The sequence below is a fragment of the Hyla sarda genome, chromosome 1 (assembly GCF_029499605.1).
Source record: "Hyla sarda isolate aHylSar1 chromosome 1, aHylSar1.hap1, whole genome shotgun sequence".
Classification (NCBI taxonomy): Eukaryota; Metazoa; Chordata; class Amphibia; order Anura; family Hylidae; genus Hyla; species Hyla sarda.
Window position 1 is genome coordinate 236,250,458 of NC_079189.1, and position 18,656 is coordinate 236,269,113.

At 42.0% G+C, this 18,656-nt stretch overlaps 1 protein-coding gene across 15 annotated transcripts in view; it reads left to right on the forward strand.

Moving 5' to 3' along the window:
• Positions 1-18,656, forward strand: part of CSGALNACT1 (chondroitin sulfate N-acetylgalactosaminyltransferase 1) — a 487,912-nt gene that overhangs the window by 55,935 nt on the left and 413,321 nt on the right. For 9 of the 15 annotated variants that reach the window (XM_056569152.1, XM_056569147.1, XM_056569104.1 and 6 more), the window contains one exon: positions 14,592-14,658. The exons of 4 other annotated variants lie outside the window; for them this stretch is intronic. The gene's annotated coding sequence lies outside the window, so the exon portion shown is untranslated. The remainder of the gene's footprint in view (positions 1-14,591; positions 14,659-18,656) is intronic. 2 more of the 15 variants (XM_056569123.1, XM_056569157.1) reach the window with 1 other exon arrangement.

An 18,656-nucleotide genomic window follows, 5' to 3' on the forward strand; every position in this document is an offset into this window, starting at 1 on the left:
TTAAAATTTATTAGAAAAAATACATGTACACAGCAATCCGAAACAAATCCACAGTATGCAAATATACCCCAAACTGGTCATACATATTAAAGGGGTACTCCAGCGCTAAGACATCTTATCCCCTATCCAAAGGATAGGGGATAAGATGCTTGATCGCGGGGGTCCCGCTGCTTGGGACCCCCGTGATCTTTCACGCAGCACCCCGTTACCGTCAGCCCCCGGAGCATGTTCGCTCCGGGGGCTGATGACTGCCGATCATCAGCTGTCACGCCCCCTCCCATAGGTTTGCATTGAGGGGGCAGTGACGTCACAATTCTCCAGCGGCGGGACCCCAGCGATCATGCATCTTATCCCCTATCCTTTGGATAGGGGATAAGATGTCTTAGCTGTTTTCTACTATCTGGAAACAGAGACAAAATCATGGCATAATGGCCCACTTTTAAAGTTATTTTTCAAGGGGATTGCTTGACAGCATTTTGTTTTAACTAAAAGTGGCAGATTAGCTAATAAATTAAGCTTTATTTACCCCCTCACTTACCATCACTGCCATTCTGACTATGACTGGGTCCCTACTGATCTTCGGTTCCTGGTACCTGGTCTTGACACACAGAGAATGGCACAGAGTACCTGCTGCAGCCTGTGACTGGGCCAACAGCCATTTCTTTTGTGTTGAGACCAGGTACTTGGTACAGTAGATCAGAGGGAAACTTGTGTTGTATTGGAAAAGCAGCAGTAAGGGATAAAGAGCGTAAGTAAGGCTAAGTTCACATGGCCGTTGTGTTCTGTCCCTTTTAAAGTCCTTTTAGCACAATTTTTTTTTCCGCTCAACTCCCATCCTAACAAAGAACTTGCTAATGGAGCTCCCTTTACCAGAGAACTAAGGCTTTTTTTTTTTTTTCAACCAGTCTGAACCTTTAAATGAAAAAAAATAACTAATTGGAAAACCCATTTAAATGGACACTGTCAGATATAAAAACTTTTTATATATTGTACATCTTGGCAAAACAATAGTTTTTCTAATATACTTCTTTAAAAAATGTTTTACATTTTTAATAGAGAAAACTGCCTTTGCAAATCCCACCACTAGAGGTCCCCATACCTTCTGGGACACTAATGAGCATGAGGCTTTACTAAATATGTGCCTCCAGCTGTAGCAAAACTACAACTCCAAGCATGCCTGGACAGTCAAAGGATGTCTGGGCATGCTAGGATTTGTAGTTTTGCAAAGTTGTAGGCATATAGCTGAAGACAACACAGCTGCAAATATGAGTTATCCAAACACTGTACCGCCAACTATTCCAAAACTACCCAGCATTACAGGACTGCCAAAGGATGATACACATGAATGACTTAGGAAGATGTAAGTTATGCACTCACCATATTGTCTTTGGTGGTAGAGTACAGGCAATCTCCAATAATCATTGTGTGTGTGGCTCTGTGTGTGTATGTGTGTGTGTGTGTATAGCATAAATCCAGGGAGGAAAAAGTTACAGTACAGGGCTGCCATGCTCCTCCAAGAGCAGTGAGTCAGCAGAGTGAGGGAGGGGGAGGAGTCATCACAGTGCAGGCAAGAGAAGAACACACCCTCTCGCTTTGACATGATGGCAAGACAGTGAGCAATATGATATTTTTTCAGTGAAATATGGGTGATAAACACATAAAAATTTAATGTACATGACCAGGATGAGGTACTGAGTAACATATAACAGTTTAGTTTTTTTGTGGGATAAAGACAGGTACGCTTTAAGCTCCAATTTACCTTGATTTACTTTTATTTTTGTCAAATATGGCTTCCTGCAATGGGCTAAAGGCAAGTCTTTTTGCAAGGATAGCTCTGTTATATAGAACATATATATGGAGGTGCTATACAGGCTCTGTTTTGGGTAGCTTACTAAAGAAATTTATCCAGATTAAAAAAAGGAGAAAAAAATTCCCTGATGGGAAAATGTTAGCAAAGCCCATAGAATAATAACCCTCTTATGGACTTATTATTTATAACAGACATCATATTTTGTGTAAAAAGCAGAGCCATGGCTGAAATGCAAACATTTATGGTCTGTTTTCTTTTATAAATATTCTTTCTAATGATTTTCATCATTAAATGCAATCTGCATAGTTTATTAATTTACTCCCGAAATGTAGTTCACAATTCCATGGTGCATCTCTCTCAATGTGTTATCCCCTTTAGCAGTAAGAAGAAACTAATAGTAGAGTTAGTGCACTATGGAATATCCACCCAGAGGACATTAGATGCATAGAAGGTGCCGACTGGTCCAGGACTGCCTAGACATGTGCCGTCACCATTCATGGTAATGCATATGCCATCAGATTCCACCAAAAGAATAAATGTTATTTTTTTTCAGTGGAGTTTTTACAAAGTTCAATTGATTGTGCAAAAAACAAGCCATATGGGTCTGTGGATGGAATAATGAATTGAGTTATGGTTCTTAGAAGGTGAGGAGGAAAAAATAAAAGACACAAAAATGACTTAAAGGGTTAATGGCAATCCAGCTTGGCATTTATGCATGCACAATTGTTTTGGTCTTGTTTCTTTTGGCGCTAAGGCTTTTTACACACGGCCGTTACTGTGACTCCTGTCAGGGGAGTTGGGGAGAAACGTGGGAGAAAAATTACTGCTTGCGCCGTCTTTTTCTTCCGCTATTCCCGTCAAAAGACAACGGTGCCCACGACCCCCATAATAGTAAATGGGAGCCGTCAGGACCCATTGTTGCCTGTTGTGCCCTGTCACGAGGATGGCTGTTAAAGTCACACAAAAAGAAAAATAAAAGAGACTTTATCGGCTGTTCTTGATGGGGAGCAATGGCAGGGTGAAAGGGGCCCCGCGGCCCTAGCGCCAAAGTATTTTCGGTGGCGGTTGCCAGATGGAATCTCCGCTCGCTGAATTTAGCGAGCAGAGATTCCGCAGTGTGAGCGCACCCTAAGGAGGAAAAAGACGAAAGTGCAAAAACTGAAAAACACTTGGTCCTTAAGGTGTTAAAAGGGTATTCCAGGAAAAAAAACATTTATTTTTATTTTTATGTCAACTGGCTCCAGAAAGTTAAACAGATTTGTAAATTACTTCAATTAAAAAAATCTGACTCCTTCAAATAATTATCAGCTGCTGAAGTTGAGTTGTTTTTTTCTGTCTGGCAACAGTGCTCTCTGCTGACATCTCTGCTTGTCTCGGGAACTGCACAGAGTAGAAGAGGTTTGCTATGGGGATTTGCTTCTACTCTGGACAGTTCCCAAGACACGTGTCATCAGAGAGCACTTAGACAGAAAAGAACAACTCAACTTCAGCAGATCATAAGTACTGAAAGGATTAAGATAATAGAAGTAATTTACAAATCTGTTTAACTCTCTGGAGCCAGTTGAATGTAAAAAAAAAAAGTTTTTTCCTGGATAACCCCTTTAAGTGATTGCTCACCCATATGTTGTCCATATATTTTTTGTGAAGCATGGAAACATAAGACAGAAAGTTAAATATGAGCTGAAATTTCAGCAGCCTAAACGTGTGTTTTTCCTAATCAAGCATAGTCAGACTGGAACATTGAGTCAATTTTTGTCAAATGAATGTGGTTGTCTAGAGTAAAAGTTTTAGACATTTATTGAGGGAAACCTGGTAAGAGCAAGAAAACAGTAAACTTACGTAGCATACTTACCTTCAGAAAGCCTCAGCCACTCCTAGTCGCGCCCATGGCCTTGTAAATGGTCAATACCTGAAGGCAATGATGATGTGCTTCTCCATAGAGATGTCACATTCTTGAATGTCTGTTAGAGAATGCAGTCACGTAAAGTCACATTACATGAACAAAAGGTTACATAAGCCGGAAGAGTGCCTGGAAATAAGACAGGGAAAGATTTTAGACAGTACTTACCGTATATTGTTAAAGGGGTACTCCGGTGGTCAACGTGTTTTTCCGTTTTTGACTTATCCTATTTGTTTTGTTTCATTTCTATTCTTGTTGTTTAGGCAACTCTATTTCCGTTCTTTGTTGTCTTTTTATCCCCCACTTTGTTTTCCTATCTTTGCTTCTATTCCCTGTTTCTTGCTGTGCTGAAAACTACAAATCCCAGCATGCCACATGTCTTGCTGGTTTGGGGCGGCTCCTTTTTTTTTGTTTGTTTGTTCCGCCCTTTACCCATCCTACTATTTTCCCGGGTCAGCCCCCTTATACACAGCACACTAATATAATCAGCCCTGGTTGGGATACACTGTCATACACACACAAAAGGGACTACAACTCCCAGCATGTGTCATTCAGGAGTCTTCAGTCTGTGGTATAACACCAGCATGCTGCCTCTGTAGTCTCCTGGGGGTTGTAGTTCACCACACCTCTGTAGGGCATACGCAAGGGTTTCCCAAACAGTGTGCCTCCAGGTGTTGCAAAACTACAACTCCCAGCATGCCCTGACAGCCTTTGAGCATGCTAGGAGTTGTAGTTTTGCAACAGCTGGAGGCACACTGGTTGGGAAACACTGGTGTAACATGATGTGTATGCTGAATAGGCTAGAACAGTGTTTTCCAACCAGTGTGCCTCCATCTGTTGCAAATCTACAACTCCCAGCATGCCCAAAGTCTGTCAGGGCATGCTGGGAATTGTAATTTTGCAACAGCTGGAGACACACTAGTTTGTAAACACTAGCATACACACACACAACAGGGACTACAACTCCCAGCATGTGTCATTCAGGAGTCCCCCCCCCCCTTCACATATAGTGATCATTCCCAGTATGAGATTTATTCCCCTGCAGTCCATACATCCCCAGCCCGTGCACCTTATCATCCTCCCCTTCAGATAACACTTATCTTCTCTGTGTTCTTTCTCCTGTGCAGACCTGAGTCCTTAGAATACAGAGTAGGGGGGAGGGGCTGTGTACTCTGTGTACTGGATGAGATGAGGGGGCGTGGCTTATTTCTCATGCAGACAGAGGGAAAAAAAAAGCTGTGACATCTTGTCCACAACAGACTCAGAACTGTGGACAACAGTAAAAGAAAACTACAGAACTTCCTGCCCAACAAACAGGTAAGAAAAACACATACATGCCGCCAAAACATATAACACATGTATATTGCAAAAAAACTAAACTTACAAAGAAGATGCCATATAGTCAAAAAAATTAACCACCGGAGTACCTCTTTAAGTTCATTGCTTGCCACTATTATGCTTAAGTTCCTAAAACTTTTTTTTTAAATATATATTTACACTAAACAACAGCTATCAATTTACATGTATCATAATAGGACCAAACAACGTTGTAATGTTGACTTGTGTACATGGTTACATTTCCTGAATTGTTGCCATCTGTTATTATAAGGTAGAACAGCACGTCATGTCATTTTCACTCCCTTTAAATAACATATATTTGTGGAAAGAAGGAACCTCTTTAAGTAAAGCATACCCAGATGATAAAATCATAAATTAGAATGTGATTACTATGAAAAAAGAATGGGCTAGTAGGACACATAACATCTTCTACCTACTCTGAGTACTGCAGCTATCAGACACAAAAATGGCGTTCACATAAAGAGAATAAACGTATATGCTGTAACCTTCGTAGCTGTTGACAAACTATGTACATTTCATAGACCAAAATTATCTTTTCAAGGTTATAACGTTTCTATAACATAAACCTCTTACCTATATTTTCTGTAAAGCATTTCTGCAGTAGAAATAAAAGTGTAAAGTCCTGCCATTCATCCTTGTCCCTTTGCGTGCCCTCATTTTATTGGCAATTATGCCCTGAGCTGGATCCGTGTTGTGTGAGACAGGATACTTGCTAGGAATGTAATGCCTGATAATCCTGTTGAAAATCTTGATATATCTAGGAAAAATAGGCAGAGCTCCTCATGGGATGGTAACGTTTTACCAATATCGAGAAAGAAAGGTAAACAATTGAGCCCACAGTGTTTCAGTTGTCCTCTTACCTGATACGGTTGTGTAAAAGACACAACTACACAAGCGCAGGCAAGAAGTAGTGCTGCCTCCTGGTGTCGGCTTCAGTATCAAATCCGGCCAATGGTATATAGTGCGTGCAGTAGATGAAAAACCCGGGTCAACGGCGCAGTCCACGGATAAACCATGATGGAGATGATAGTAAGCGTAGAGAGTACTTTATTAGCCAGATACAATGCGTTTCGGGGCCTTGGATCCCCTTAATTAGGTATAATGGCATCATAGTAAACATAACATATAGGTCACAATAAATGCACAAAGTTTTGGTGCCAGGTACAGGTGGCTCCACCCCCTGGGCGTGGCCAAAAAGGTAAAAGGTAACAACCTTGTATCCCGAAAAGATCTTTCAGGACACAGGGATGTCCCAAATGTGACGGGGGGAAATTAATTTCGGCCGGGATGCCCGGGGTATGGATAATCCATACCCCGGTCGACCCGGCCGACTGCAGCACCCAGCGTATAAGACGACCCCTGACTTTTGAGAACATTTTACCGGATTTAAAAGCCGTCTTATACGCCGGAAAATATGGGTATTGAAATATTTATTTAAAGGGGCTGACCTTTTTTTTTTACCTTTTTTTTTTCTGTGACTTGCTTACAGTTTAGATCATTTAAAAAACATTTGGCATATCATAGAGATTTGAGGGTCAAGGTCTGGGCATTCAGACTCACATTAATCATTAGCATGGGTCAGGAGAATTGCTCAGCTGATTTCTTCTCCTGGCTCATTTTAATGAGCATTGGGCGTCTGAACACCCAGACCCCAACCAGTTAGAACTTTTGACTTGTCTGTATGACATGTCAATCCCCATCACTGCTCCGTGGATATTCTTCACTGCTAAGCACTTCCAGCTGTCTTTGTCAACACAAAGGAAGTTCCCATTACGCTATTCAGATTTTGTCTAATATCAGGGCTATGGAGGGAAATACAGTGGCCATTGATATACAGGGTGATTAACCCCTTAAGGACCAAATTATTTTTTTTTTTTGCACTTTTTGTTGTTTCCTCCTTATCTTCTATAAATCATTACACTTTAAATTTTCCACCTACAGACCCATATGAGGGATTTTTTAAAATAAAAAAAATATACTTTGTAGTGGCATCAATAATTTCACCACAAAATCTACGGCAAGACCAGAAAACAATACACCATTTTGTAACTTTTGGGGGCTTCCGATTCTTTGCAGAGCACTTTTCGGTATTACACCTTATCTTTATTCTGTAGGTCCATACCATTAAAATGTAAATACCCAATAATAGGTTTGATTTTGTTTTACTCCTGTTAATAAATTATAACTTTTTGTATGAAAATTTGTATGTTTAAAAATGTCCTTTTCTGTCCCCTATAACTCTCTTATTTTTATTTATACGGGATGTCTGAGGGCTCATTTTTTTTGCCGTGATCTGAACTTTGTATCGGTACCATTTTTGTTTTGATGGGACTTTTTGATCGCTTTTTATAATTTTTTAGGGCATACAAAGTGACCAAAAATATGCAATTTTGGACTTTGTTTTTTTTTATGTATATGCCATTGACCATGCGGTTTAATTAACGTTATATTTTTATAGTTCGGACATTTGCACAAACGGTGGTAACACATATGCTTATTTTTTATTATGTTTACATATTTTTTATATGGAATTTGGGAAAAGGGGGGTGATTTAAACTTTGACGTATCTGTCATATCACAGGAAAAAACATAATTCTATGTTACTCACTAGGCCCTGCAGATTCTTTACATGTCTTTTTATGTGTATAGCTTATGTATTTGGTTTACAAATCTCTCTGCTCTGCGGCCCACTCATTCTGACATATACTGCTCAACAACGGGAGTGTCCAAGGAAAGCACTAAGCTTGCCTTCACTCACCATGCTTTCACTTCCTAAAGTCTGCTCTGCTGTGCTGGGTCTCTTCATCTAATCACTGTAGGCTGCTCTATAACCCCCACCTCTCTGTTTTCAGACAAGAGTCCAATAGACAGGACAGAAGTGAGCACAGAGAAGTGTCAGTTCTGTTCTCACTTTCTGGACTTTGTCCCAGCATAGGCTTCAGCTAGGACAAAGATAATGCTGCAGCCAGACAGGATTATGTTCTGGATGGTATGGGGACCCTAGTGGTCTTTTTTTTACTCTCACAGTCCCCCTTTGGGCATATGAGTACACCCTGGTCCCATTACCCGTGTTTGAAGCATGGTCACAAGCTGAGCACGCTTTAACCTCTTAAGGACGCAGGGCGTACCTGTACGCCCTGCTCCCGGTCCCGCTATTTAAAACGGGGTCACGCCATGACCCCACATCATACCGTGTTGGTCCCGGCGCCCAATGATAGCCGGTACCCTGGGCTAATAGCGTGTGGCACAGATCGTTGTGCCGCACGCTATTTACCCTTCAGATGCGGCGATTAAAGTTAAAGTCGCGTCTAAAACATAAGTAAAAGCTTCCCGGCAGCTCCCGTCGCGTACGATCGGCATTTGATTGCTCCAAGCCTGAGCTACAGGCTTGAGCAATCAACCCCCTATAACACTGATGCAAAAAATTTGCCCTCATACTGGCCCGTATGCGGAAAAATAAAAAAGGTATAGGTGTCAGAAGATGAGAATTTTTTACGTATAAATCCTGCATGTAGTTATGATTTTTTTCAGAAGTACGACAAAATCAAACCTATATAAGTAGGGTATCATTTTAACCGTATGGACCTACAGAATAAAGAGATGGTGTCATTTTTACCCAAAAATGCACTGGGTAGAAAGGGAAGCCCCCAAAATTTACAAAATGAAATTTTTTCTTCAATTTTGTTGCACAATGAATTTTTTTTGCCGTTGATTTTTGGTAAAATGACTGTCACTGCAAAGTAGAATTGGTGGCACAAAAAATAAGCCATCATATGGAATTTTATGTGCAAAATTGAAAGCGTTAAGATTTTTAGAAGGTGATGAAGAAAAAATGAAAATGCAAAAATGGAAAAACGCTGAGTCCTTAAGGGGTTAAACCTGGTGGGTCCTGACTGCTATCAAAAGCCAGAACCCAGGGTTAATGCCAAGCATGGCCGATTGGGATGATGCCTGGCATTAACCCCTTAGACGCCACAATCAAAATTGATTTCTGTGTGTAAAATGCTGGGTTAGCGTGCCGGTAAGCTCAGCGGATCGCGTCCGATCGGTGCTCTGAAGCTCCCATGGCAGGCTGGAGTAGCAGATCACCGATAACACTGATCAATGCTATGCTATGGCACAGCATTAAACAGTGTATGCAATTGAAAGATTGCATGGTATAGCCCCCTATGGGGACTAAAAAAAAAGTAAAAAGTGTAAAAAAAAGTTAATAAATGTGAATAAATATAAGATTTGTTAAACCGCCTGGTTGATGGTGTACAGATAAAAAAAATACCAAGGTCCAAAGTATAGAATTTTTGGTCACTTCATATACCATAAACAAATTAATAAAAAGCGATCAAAGAGTCACATCAGAACAAAAATGGTACCGATAAAAACTACAGACCACAACGGAAAAAAGAGCCCTCATACAGCCCCGTACACAGAAAAAAAAATTATAGGGGTCGGAAGATGACAATTTTAAACGTATGGTTACAGTGGCGCTCCGGCCTGACTCTCCGGCCGTGAGCACTCCCTGTCCCCGCTGCCGATGGGGCTGAGATTCGCATCGCGGGACGCGCCCGCATGCGAGACTCAGCCCATCACTCACCTTCTTGTGTCTCTGCTCCCTGGTGTCCCCCAATTAATTAAAGTGTCTGCACCTGTCCCTTGTCCATAAGTATTTGCTCCTCCCTGTTCCCTGGGCCGTACCTTTGGTTGTCTTGCCTTAGTGAAGTCCTATTCCCAGAGTCTGTGTATCTGTTTCTAGTTCCGCCTTATCCTGTACCTGTGTTTCAGCCCTGTTCTTCTGCCATCCCGCCACGTTCTGCCAGCCACGTTCTGCCAGTCGCTGTCAGTGCCACGTCACCCCCAACTACCTGTGTGGACGAGACGTGCCAGGAGTAGTGACCTGGGTGCCACCTGCCGCAGCAAGACCATCCCGCTTTGCGGCGTGCTCTGGTGAAAACCAGTGGCACCTTAGACCCCACTCCCTGGCACTGCTCAAGTCTCCTTCCACACAGGCCCAGAGGATCCACCACCTGCTGTCCACCTGCCGTGATTCCTAACACATTAATTGTGGTGCATGTAGTTATAATAAAATAAAGCCTACATAAATTTGGTATCCTTGTAACTGCATTGACCTACAGAATAAAGATGAGGTGTAAATTTTACCGAAAAGTGCACTGCGTAGAAATTGAAGCCTCCAAAATTAACAAAATGGCGATTTTTTGATAAATGCTAATTATATACCAAAAATTATGTGATATGGCTATAGAAATGAACATCACAATTTGGGGGAGAATAATCAATCAGCCTGTAACCCTAATTGTCTGTTTTTCCCACAGCAACCAATCACTGCTTAGCTTTAATATCTTAATAAGCTCTGGTAAAGTGAAAGTTGAGCTGTGATTGGTTGCTATGGGAAAAAACTGACAATTAGGGTTTCAGGCTGGTCCATACAAACTTCCTATATGAATTACACTATCCCATATAGTATTAGGCGCCTCTGTGTCTCCGTATAGTATTAGGCCCCTTTACATTGTCCCCATATAGGATAAAGCGCCCTCACATTGTCCCCTTAGAGCATAAGGCCCCCTCACATTGCCTCCATACAGTAGCAGGCCCCCTCACATTGCCCCGATAGAGTAGCAGGTCCCAAACCTAGCCCCCTATAGTGTATTAGGCCCCCAAAATGTAATTGTCTCCTATGAAGTATTAGGCCCCAAACATTGCCCCCATAGAATATTAGGCCGCTCGCACAGCTCCATGGGAAAAAAAACACCACTCACCTCTACTTTGTTCCCCCGCCGCTCTTGTCACTCCTCATCTCTCTCCCTATGCTTCCTGTGCGGACAGAATGATACAGAGACACTGCCACAAAGGAAGCCCAGGCTGGAGTGCACGCGCTGGCTACTGCCACATCAGCCGCCGCGGCGCACGTTTAACACTGTGTGCGTCCTAAAGGCGTACTAATTGTTGAAAGTTCCAGTTGCTCAGGGATTCGGGATCCCTTGGTGGGCCCCCCTTCACTGCAGGTTAAGGGTCTGGTTATGCCACTGCAGGGACCGTGCTGGCACCATTTCTAGCATAGCAGTTACTTTTCTTTGTGTAACGTTAGTAAGAAAAAAAAATGAGATACTATTTTTTATGGGATTTTTTCAATGTGACATGTCACTTATTGCTGGATTTCCATGTGGATTCCACACAGAAACTGCATAAGTTAGTCTGGATGTGTCTAAGTCCCATGTCAGGGTATGTAGTGTCAAAATCTGCATTAGAAATTCAAGGGTATGCAACGGTAAGTTTCTAAAGTGGTTTCAGAGGCCGAATTCTTCACCCACTTTATATTCCATGTAAACATGCCCTAGCCATCAAATTGTTGAGGAAAAAGGAAGAAACTGAAACAAAGCATGAAGGGTTTATGTTGCATGAATGTTTTTCATTTCAGTACAGAAAATTGTAGAGCCTTAAAGGGAGCCTTCAAAAATGCTGCCAGAAAATTACTTATTTTCTTCTTTGTAAATTTCTTCTATTTAAAAAAATCCTTCCAGTACTTATCAGCTGCTGTATACCACAGAGGAAGTTATTTTCTTTTTGAATTTCTTTCTGTCTGACAACAGTGTTCTCTGCTGACACCTCTGTCCATGTCAGGAACTGTCCAGAGCAGAAACATATCCTGATAGCAAACCTATCATGCTCTGGACAGTTCCTGACATGGACGAGAGGTGTCAGCAGAGAGCACTGTTGTCAGACAGAAAAGAAATGTAAAAAGAAAAGAACTTCCTCTGTAGTATATAGCAGCTGATAAGTACTGGAAGGATTACGATTTTTAAATAGAAGTCATTTACAAATCTGTTTTTAACTTTCTGGCACCAGTTCATTTAAAAAAAATTGTTTTCCTTTAAACTGTGGGGTACATCAGGGATACCTCGCTATACATTTTATATATGAACAAAAACAAAAATGTGTTCTATTGTAGGAGGAAAAGTGGTGTGAAATAGACCTTAGGCAGTGTATTCATTGCAACCAGACTGTCAGACATGGCTCAGCGGGTCAGATGATATATGCATTTTTACTGTGTAGACAGCAAAACAGCTCAGCAGCCATCAAGTGTTGTAGTCTCTTTTCTCAGCCTGTACTGAGGACATCTTTAGGCATATGCAACACTTCTAAGGCTAGGTTCCCCCACAGTTTTTTCTGACTTTTTTTTTATTTTTTTTGCCACTGTAGTTTTTAAACCAATGTTAGAAGTGTATTCAAAGGGAATTAAAACTATAAAGGAGGGAATTCAATTTCTTTTGGATCCACTTCTGGCTTTGGCCCAAAAACTGCAGTGCTAGTTTTCCCCAAAAAACTAAACACATACTAGAAAAAACCTTTGTGGAAACCTAGCCTTATAATGACCCACTAGTCAGGGAGCTGCTTTATTTCACAATATAAACCACAGCTTACCATATACATATTTTATATAAGTAATCAGTATGAGGCCTTGTTCTCACACAGTATTTAAAGGGGTACTCTGGTGGAATTTTTTTTTTCAATAAACTGGTGCCAGAAAGTAAAACAGATTTGTAAATGACTACTATTAAAATATCTTTACCCTTCCAGTACTTTCTAGCAGCTGTATGCTACAGAGGAAATTCTTTTCTTTTTGAATTTCTTTTTTGTCTTGTCCACAGTGCTCTCTGCTGACACCTGATGCCCGTATCGGGAACTGTCCAGCGCAGGAGAAAATCCCCATTGCAAACCTATGCTGCTCTGGACAGTTCCTGACATGAACAGAGGTGTCAGCAGAGAGCACTGTGGACAAAAAAGACAAAAAAGAAATTCAAAAAGAAAAGAATTTCCTCTGTAGCATACAGCTGCTAAAAAGTACTGGAAGGGTAAAGATTTTTTCATAGAAGTCATTTATAAATCTGTTTAACTTTCTGGCACCAGTTCATTTAAATGTTTTTTTTTTTTTGTGCTAGTGAAATGCACAACTTGTCCCACAAAAAATCAGATCTCACACAGAAATGTAAAAAAATGATGGCTCTTAAAGGGTGAGGATTACGCTGTTCCCACGATATAGCACAATCTTGGATTGGGGTAAGGAAAACCCCAATCTGTATATCCATTTGTCCTGAATGCTGTTTATTCAGGTTAGTGGGCTTCATCCATCAGTTTTTTTCCCCCTTTAACAAGAGATACTTGAATTTTTTATATGCAAAGCAGTGCCGATACAAGCTCCACTTATTTACAGTAACAACAGTTGTAAAGACTGTGCCATAGACATCTATCAAAAGCCCATCATGGCTCAGGTTTTTAATCAAGGAACTAAATAATTTAAATGAAAAAGCAAGACTACTCTGTAACAATAAAATATACTGCTGCAAACCATTAAATACTCAGCCTTCTTATGTGTTCCTGGCAATTTTATGCGTGGAAATGTAGCTCGGCTTTAGATAGGCTTCTTCCAGCTTACTTATGCATGATCCTCTCCTCAGCTTCCCCTTCATAATAAGGTAATGTATATTTTAATCAGCAAACTGCAAAAACATTGATTACATTGGCAGGAAACGTAAACGATTCCACGCTCTGCGCACTAATAAACCAAGTAAATGTTTCTCCGATGTTAATGGTAATCACGGCAGAAGCAGAACCTATCATTATGACTGGGATTATGTTGAATGTGTGGTTGGGGTGAGGTTTGACTAGTTGTAGGGTTCCAGCTGAGACTCCACTCCTGTGAGGATTATTCTATCAGGCTTGAAGCAGATTATATATATATATATATATATATATATATATATATATATATACATATACGGTATACATATGTGTTTATATATATATATGTATATATATGTATATATATGTATATGGTACAAAGCAACAAGAAAAAATATCCGCACTCACCGCAAGGATAGCGACCGGCAATTTCGCGCACTTAGCGCTTCACCCGGCCTTCGGCCGGATGAAGCGCTAAATGCGTGAAATTGCCGGTGATCGCCTTCTGAACGCTATGCATCAGTAACCTCCCAGTTCCCACAGCATCTCCATGTAGGAGCATTTGGTCGCTATCCTTGCGGTGAGTGCGGATATTTTTTCTTGTTGCTTTGTACCTCCTCTATTGAAGCTGCTATTCTTTTGTTTATCCTAGCACCTCTGCTGCACCATTCATTTTGATTGGCCTCCGTATGTACTACACTTTTATCCCATGATCCCCATACCGCTGCACCTTGCTAATAGTAGCCACCTCTATGCGCTTTATCACACTTGTTATTTATTTATGTATATATATATATATATATATATATATATATATATATAGTAATGAGGATTATGACAAAATTCTGAAATAATAGCAAAGATATACACACTGCTGTTTCTTGCTAGAAAATGACATTTTCACCCACACTGCCGTTGCATTCTCCCTTCTGTTGAATTTGTTATATAGATTTGTATTTAGTGTTTTAGATCATTACTATGTTAAATGAAGAGAGCCAAAGGGATAGGGCACTCATAATAATGTTGTGCATTCCCTTCCCCCCATATTAGCAGTTGTGGGGCTGCCAGCTCATGGACCACCAGCTATGAGAACTTATGACATGACAAAGGCTTTACTGTAAGTGAAATTTAAGTCCTAACAATATATATTTATGATGTTATATTGCGTTTGGTATAACAGGAATGTGCATTATCAATAGTTACATCCAGACATCCATCTTTGTATGCAACTTTCTGTGTATTATTTATAAAGAACTTGTCCCGCTGGGTACTTAAAGAAGATCCTTCTTCCAATTTAGTGAAAGTATCATTAATAATGCATGTAGAAGTGAAGTGTTGTTATGTATTAACCACAAAGATGCAGTCAAAGGTTAGTGGGAGAACACTTAAATCCTAAATAGTAGCATCATGCGAAAGACCAGTAAAGCTTTTAAGATGTTCATTCGTATCATTTTGACAGTTCTAGCCAGTCAATGAGGTGTATACAATCTCCCTGTGACTTCATTCAGTTTCCTTGCAGCTGGAGGGGAACTGGAAATGCTATTGTAAGTAACAACAACAGAAATAAGCTCTCCAGTGCATACATGTCAAACTGCATTCCTAAAACAATGCAGATATTACGGATGTGCGTTCTTCTACACGGCAGGCACAGAAATTGTTTACTGGTTGTGACATATTAACAAGAGCTGAAATATCCGCAATTCTTTTACTGTTCCGGCCATACAGGAACGCAGCTTGACATCCCAGTGTTAATGCCTTGACCTTTACCATGGAAGCCCTGGTGATCTTTTCTACTTACATATGGCAAGTTCCTCTTGTAGAATTGCTTTGTATTATGAAAAACATACACCTCCTGGCCAGTTTATCAGGTACACCTTGTATGTACTGATTTGAACCCCCTTTTGCCATCAGAACTGCCTTTATTCTTTGTGGCATATATTTTCTACAAGGTGCTGTAAACATTCCTCCCCATTGATCCATGATATGAATCTCCAGTTCCACCACATCCCAAAGGGGCTCTAATGGATTGAGATCTGGTGACTATAGAGGCCATTGGAGTACAGGGAACTCATTGTCATGTTTAAGAAACTAGTTTGCAATGATGTGAGCTTCAAGACATGGTGCATTATCCTGCTGGAAGTAGTCATCAGAAGATGAGTACACTTTGGTCATAAAGGGATAGACACGGTCAGCAACAATACTGAGGTAGGCTGTCATGTGTAAAAAATGCCTCGTGTGTACTAAGGGGCCCAAAGTGCCGTAAAAAAAAATGTCCCCCACACCATTATACCATCACTACCCTGAACCATTGATACAGGATGGATCCATGCTTATATGTTGATTAGGCTAGATTCTGACCCTGCCATCTGACTGTCACAACTGGAATTGAGATTCAGCAGAACAGGCAACCTTCCTCCAGTCTTTCATTGTCCAGTTTTGGTGAGCCTATGCAAATTTAGCCACAGTTTCCTGTCCTTAGCTGACAGCAGTTGCTCTTGGTATGGTCATCTGCTGATGTAGCCCACCTGCTTCAAGGTTGGGCATGTTGGGTGTTCACAGATGATATTCTGCATACTTTGGTTGTATCAAGTGGTTATTTGAGTTACTATTGCCTGTCTGTCATCTCGAACCAGTCTGCCCATTCTCCTCTGACCTCTGACAACAAGGTATTTTCTTCCACACAACTGCCATTCACAGGATGTTTTCTCTTTGACCATTCTCTGTCAACCCTAGAGATGGTTGTGGGTTAAAATTCCAGTAGGGAGCATTTTCTGAAATACTCAGACCAGCCTACCTGGAACCATAAACAATGTCACGTTCAAAGTGACTTAAATCCCCCTTCCCCCCCCCCCCCCCCCCCCCCCCCCCCCACTCAGATTATGGGTTTGAACTTTAGCAAGTTGTCTAGACCATGTCTATGTGACTGAATACATTGAATTACTGCCATGTGATCAGACTTGTACAATGGTAATTGAAGGACCAAGCTAAACCTTAAGGGTCCTTTTCATGGGCTGAATATTGGAAAAATGATTATTTGTCCATGGAAACTGTCACATATGGGCAGGGAAGGAGTGCACACTATTCTTGCCCACTCCCCTATCCTTGCCTACTTACGTACCTGCCCTAAGCAACAGGTCCATAACCACGGTGTGGGTCCCTTCCTAAATAAGTGAGGGGCCGTCCAAAGGTCAAAATAATAAACTACAAAACTGACAAAATATTGTGAAAGGCTGGAGGCACACAACTAACAGAAAACAAGCCTAAACATGCACATACAAAAAATACATAGTCAGAGAGCTAAGTCTAAACCAGGAGAGCACAAGTACAAAAATTCTAATAACAGAGAGGAGAGTCAGGGAGCAGAGTCAAAGGGTTATAATGCCAGAAATCACAGATACAGTATAAAGCTAGCTTGGAGACAAACAGAACTCTTTAGCAAGCAAAGACTGGGAGTAGACTGCCAGCTTAAAGGGGTACTCTGCTGCTCTGAACAAACTGCTCCGAATGCTGGAGCTGGTGACGGGAGTTTGTGACGTCATAGCATAGCCACCTCATGGCGTCACATCCCACCCCCCTCATTGCAAGTCTATGGGAGGGGGCATGACGGATGGAGGGGCTATGACGTCACAAGCTCCCACACCGGCTCCAGCGTTCGGAACAGTTTGTTCCAAACACTGAGCAGTGGAGTGGAGTACCCCCTTAAATAGGTCCAGACCAGGTGTTCAATCAAAGTCAGCTGACCAGTCTCAGCAGACAGGCATAACCAAAGCAACAAGACCAAACAATAGCTCTCAGTGCTGTAAGGCTGCTGGATGTGGATCCTCTAACCTGTGTGGCAGATGACACATGCCACATCGGGGAGCGGAGTCTAAGGTGCCGCTGGTCTTCACCAGAGCCCGCCGCAAGGCAGGATGGGCTTGCTGCGGCAGGCGACACCCAGGTCGCTACCCCCGATTTGACTCGACCACACAGGTAACTGGGCATAGACGAGGTAGACGAGGTACAGATGGATAAGACAGAGGCATAGTTGGACTTAGCAGAAGGTTAAGGCAGGCGGCAAAGGTGCATAGTCAAATAACAGGTCAAAATACACGGGCAAGGCAAACAGACAATTGGGAACGCTTAATCTCAGGCTAGGGGATCTGAAGATCCGTCATGGAGGAAAGGGCGGAGCTGCCTTATATAATTTTGGCAAAAGGACCAGGCATCAATCAGTGGTGCGCCCTCCCTTTAAATTGCCTTAAGACATCATACATATACATACATACACATACCAGTTGGAAGTTCAGGATGAGATGGTAGTGATGCATATGAACAGTGGCAGCATACTCTACTGCCAGTACATTAGTAACATAGGGGGAGATTCATCAAAGCCTGTTCAGAGGAAAAGTTGAACAGTTGCCCATATGAACCAATCAGAATGCTTCTCTTATTGGGCCTTTGGCTATGGGCAACTGCACCACTTTTCCTCTGCATAGGTTCTAATAAATCTTCCTTGACTTTGTTTGTTACATTGCCATTGATATTCACCTAAGGTGCTTAAAGGGGTTCTCCGGTGCTTACACATCTTTTCCCCTATCCAAAGCATAGGGGATAAGATGCCTGATCACGGGATTCCTGCCGCTGGGGACCCCCGGGATCATGCACGCGGCACCCTGTTTGTATTCAGTCCCGGAGCGTGTTCGCTCCGGGACTGATTACAGGCAACCGCCGGGCCGGCGGTGCGTGACGTCACGCCTCCGCCCCCGTGTGATGTCACGCTCCGCCCCTCATGGCAAGCCTACGGGAGGGGGCGTGATAGCCGCGTGCATGATCCCGGGGGTCCCCAGCGACGGGACTCCCGCAATCAGGCATCTTATCCCCTATCCTTTGGATAGGGGAAAAGATGTGTAAGCACCGGAGAACCCCTTTAAAGAAGTACTCCTGTGCAGTAAAACATCTCCAACACAACATCCCAGTAGTCACTCATAGAGATACATGGAGAGGGCATGTCGGGAGTCAACACACCCCCTTTCTGGGGACTGCCGGGTGCCATGCAGGAGATCGCAGGGGGTCCCAGCAGTCGGACCCCTGCAATCTAAAACTTATCCCATATCCTTTGTTTTGTTAGTGTTC